We start from the raw sequence: 4,903 nt of genomic DNA on the forward strand, positions 1-4,903 counted from the left end.
CTCAATCTCACCGGAGAAACCTCTCGTCGTCCCGCCGAGCTGCCCGCGGGACGGTGGACTCGGAGCCAGCGAGTCGCTGACCTTGGCCTTAGCGCTGTAACGAAGGGTCCGTCGTTAGCGTCAGCGCGGCGGGAGCCGGGAGGGCAGAGGTGGCGATGGTGGGGTAGGAGGCACCACCGCGCTCTTCGTCACAGCTCCGCGGGGTTTTCCTGCCGCTCTTGTTCCCAGTGCCAACCTCCTACGGTTCAACCAAAGTCCTGATCGCGGTGGGACGGCCCCGCGGCCTCGCCGAGAAACGCTGCTCATGCGCCGGGGAGCTCTTCAAACCCAAGCGGAGCTCGTTGGCCGCCCCGGCCGGGAGGACCCGTGTCCAGCTGGGCTTTCTCCAGCTGAAATTTCAGCCCTCATTGGAAACCCTTTGAGTTTTATTTTCTAGTAATATTTGTATTGTTAAAATCTCAGAATCCCCTTTGAGTGTTTGAGCCCAACGCCGGAGCGATCCCCACACCAGCGTTGTGCGCGGGGGAGGATTCAGCACCACTAAAACCCTTTAATCACCTCAAATCTTGATGCGTCAGAGCCGACGGAGAACAAATTTACCATAGTTTCTTGTTTTAGCCCAGGACGTCCCACCCGAACGCTGCGGACAGCACGGCGCGCTCGCAAGGTGACTTCCCAAGTCTCCGTGTCTCATCAGAGTCGCTTTTGTGGTCCATGTGGAGAGCCTGGTCCTTCTGAAGTAAAACTGCCCGACCCCATGAGCACAAAAGCCTTTGTCCTGTGGCTGCTGCTTTGGTACCCGAGTCCCTCATCAGCTACAGATCCTTGTTTCATCCTCACGGACTTCTTGGCCATGATGGAAAAACTCTTGTGTGGCATCTCGTTAGCGCACAAGAAAGGAAAAGCTTTGGAATTACGGTCTTGGCGGCCAAGTCCTTCTCATGGCTCTTGATGGTCTGAAGTCAGCTTGACCACACGCCGTTCATCTTCAGAGCAAACGTTCTCGTATGCTTGCTTACTCCAAGTTTCTCTTTCACATTTCTCAAAGCCTTGAGGTAAGACCTTGAGAAGACTTGGAGAAGACCTTAGGGCTTTGAGAAGATTTTGAGGAGACCTTGAGAAGGCTTAGAGAAGACCTTGAGGAGACCTCAAGAAGACCTTGAGGAGACCTTAGGGCTTTGAGAAAGCTGTCGAGAGACCTGAGGGCTTTGAGAAGACTTTGAGGAGACCTTGAGAAGGCTTTGAGAAGAACTCATGGCTTTGAGAAGACTTCAGGGAGACCTTGAGAAGACCATAGGGCTTTGAGGAGACTTTGAGAAGACCTTATGACTTTGACAAGGTTTTCAGGAGACCCGGGGGCTTGGAGAAGACTTTGAGGAGACCTCGAGAAGACTTTGAGAAGAACCTGAGGAAACCTTGATAAGACCTTGAGGAGACTTTGAGAAGACATTAAGAAGGCTTTTAGAAGACCTTAGGGCTTTGAGAAGACATTGAGGAGACCTTGAGAAGACCTTGAGAAGGCTTTGAGAAGACTTGAGGGAGACCTTGAGAAGACCTTAGGCCTTTGAGAAGGGTTTCAGGAGACCTGAGGGCTTTAAGGAGACCTTGAGGAGACCTTAGGGCTTTGAGAAGACTTTGAGGAGACCTTGAGAAGACTATGAGAAGAGCTTGAGAAGACCTTATGGCTTTGGGAAGACTTTGAGGAGACCTTAGGGCTTTGAGAAGACTTTGGGAAAACCTTAGGGCTTTGAGAAGGCTTTTGGAAGACCTGAGGGTGTCGATGAGACCTTAAGGAGACCTTAGGGCTTTGAGAAGACTTTGAGGAGACCTTGAGAAGACTATGGGGAGACCTTGAGAAGAACTTAGGGCTTTGGGAAGACTCTGAGGAGACCTTAGGGCTTCGAGAAGACTTTGAGGAGACCTTGAGAAGACTATGGGGAGACCTTGAAAAGACTATGAGGAGACCTTAGGGCTTGGAGAAGACTATGAGGAGACCTTGAGATGACCTTAGGGCTTTGGGAAGACTTTGAGAAGACCTTAGGGCTTTGGGAAGACTTTGAGGAGACCTTAGTTCTTTGAGAAGAGTTTCAGGAGACCTCAGGGCTTCGAGGAGACCTTGAGGAGACCTTAGGGCTTTGAGAACACTTCACCATGGACTGATCACTAACCATAAACTTCAAACCATCTCCACTCCCTCACAAATCTTATCCAGATCCTGCGATTTTTGGGAAGAGCCCCCCGAGCTCTCTCTGAAACGCCACGTTGGGTCTTTCCCCGGCTGGAGACCCTCGCTCTGCATCACCCCAGGTCTCGTTCTCCACGGTGACGTCCCACCCTGGTCACGGTGAAACGCGGCCGCGGGGCCACGCTGAGCAGAAAACACCTTTTCTTTGGAAAAATGGGCATCCCGAGCGCAGCCCCCCAGGAAGCCCCCGTCCATCCGCGCCCGCCGTGCCGCCCTCCCCGCCACCCGGCCTGCCCGGTTTTAACCCGTTTTATCCTCCAGGTAGATAGGATCAATAATATAATTATAATAATAAGAATAATGAAGTCCCGAGTGGCTTTTCCCACCTGGATTTTTAAAGCTCTTTCCCACGTCGTTCTGCTTCTCTGTCAGCTTTTCTGCTCGCTTGGCTTCTTCCTAATCGATCTGGAATCATATCCTGTGATCATCTCTAAATTAAACGTGTAATGGGTTGGTTTGGGGTTTTCTTTTCTTTTTTTTTTTTTTAATGTAACACATTTTTAAAGAATTAGGAAAAAAAAAAAAAAAGGAGGGTTAGGTAACACCAGCAAAATCATATAAGGAAATTAATTATGTTCTGAACTTTAGGAATGATCAGACAGAACCTGCCATCAGCCTGCAGCGAGGAAACCAGAGCTCTGCAAACATAACATTTCCAAAGGATGTTTTAAATATTAATGTCTGAGTGATTGTATTAGATCAGCAATAAAGACTCTGTAATCAAAACAAATAAAACGTGGAAAATTCAGAGTCTCTGCAGCGTCTTTGGGGTCCTGGGGACAGCAGGGTGACCATGAGCCAGCACTGGGCCCTTGTGGCCAGGAAGCCAATGGGACCTGGGGTGGGTTAGAAGGGGGTGGTCAGTAGGTCAGAGAGGTTCTCCTGCCCCTCTGCTCTGCCCTGGGGAGACCACACCTGGAATCTTGTGTCCAGTTGTGGCCCCTCAGCTCCAGCAGGACAGGGAACTGCTGCAGAGAGTCCAGCGCAGCCACCAAGATGCTGCAGGGAGTGGAGCATCTCCCGTGTGAGGAAAGGCTGAGGGAGCTGGGGCTCTGGAGCTGGACAAGAGGACACTGAGGGGGGACTCATTCCTGGGGATCAATATGGAAAGGGGCAGTGTCAGGAGGATGGAGCCAGGCTCTTCTGGTGACAACCAGGGACAGGACAAGGGGCAATGGGTGCAAACTGGAACACAGGAGGTTCCACTTGAATATGAGAAGCAACTTGTTGGGGTGAGGGTGGCAGAGCCTGGCCCAGGCTGCCCAGGGAGGTTGTGGAGTCTCCTTCTGTGCAGACATTCCAACCCCCTGGACACCTTCCTGTGGAACCTCATCTGGGTGTTCCTGCTCCATGGGGGGATTGCACTGGATGAGCTTTCCAGGGCCCTTCAACCCCTGACATTCTGTGACTCTGTGATTCTGTGGCCAGGTGGGGATGTTTTGGGGCTCGGGGGGACTGGGGGGTGTGGGATGGGACCCCGGGGGTTTGTACAAAGTCCTGGGGAACGTGCTCCGGTGGCCGCGGGTTGTTTGGGCTCCGGTGCCTGTTTTTGCTTCTCGTCCTTGGGGAAAATGGGCAAGTGGTGCCAAAATGTTCCCGTTATCGCTTCTGCTCCCGGGCAGCCGGGGAAACACCGACCCAGAGGGTTCGTTGTTCCGGCTGCTGGGGAGGGACGTGGGATGTGGGACACGAGTGGGGTCGGGATGGGACCCGCGCGGTCACCCCCAGAGTGGCCGTCCCCCCGTTTTGGGTGGAGAGGAGTGAGGAGGGGACACGGCATCTCGCCCACCCCCAGGAGCTGGGTGTTAACCCAAATTGTACCGGGCGGTTGGACAACCCGGCTCAATACGGGGGGCTCAGGGATGGGACCCTCGGCCCCTGCCTGGGGGGGCAGCTGCAGCCCCCCAGGTGCCAGCAGGACCCGGCACCCCCATGGCCACCCACCTGCACCCCCAGAGCTCCCCCGGGACACCCCTGTTCTCATCACCCCCAGGGACACCCCATTGACCCCCCCTGTACCCCCAGGGACACCCCCAGCCCCCTCCCCCCATCATTTCTTGCTCCCACCACCCCCCGGGGGCATCTCATCACCCTGGGGCACCCCGTGCCGCCCAAACCTGTCACCTCCAGGCACACACCATGTGTCCCCCCCCCCAGCACTCCCCATCCCGAGGGTACCCCGGGTTACCCCAAATCTCCCTCCCTGCCCCCCATTATCCCGGGTTCCCCCTCCATCCCCATCACCCCTGGGTTACACACCCCCCCATTATTCCGGGACCCCCGCCCCCCGTCACCTCCCGGGTTATCCCACCCCAAACCCCCTTCCTGCACCCCATTATCCCGGGGTCTCCCCCCGTCCCCATCACCCCTGGGTTACCCAACCCCAAAGCCCCTCCCTGCACCCCTTTATCGCAGGGTGTCCCCCCGTCCCCATCACCCCTGAGTTACCCAAACCCCCTCCCTGCACCCCATTACTGGAGACCCCGCTCCCCATCACCCCCCGGGGTCCCCCCTCCCCACCCCGAGGCCCCTCTGGCCCAATAGCAGAGTGGGGGCGTGTCCTCCAGCTCCGCCCCTCTGAGCAGCTGGCCAATGGGCGCGGCGGGGGCGTGTCCGGGGGCGGGGCGCGGTGTCCGGCCCACACGTGTTCGGTGGCGC

The sequence above is a fragment of the Streptopelia decaocto genome, assembly GCF_964273445.1.
Source record: "Streptopelia decaocto genome assembly, chromosome: 1".
NCBI classification, from domain to species: Eukaryota; Metazoa; Chordata; class Aves; order Columbiformes; family Columbidae; genus Streptopelia; species Streptopelia decaocto.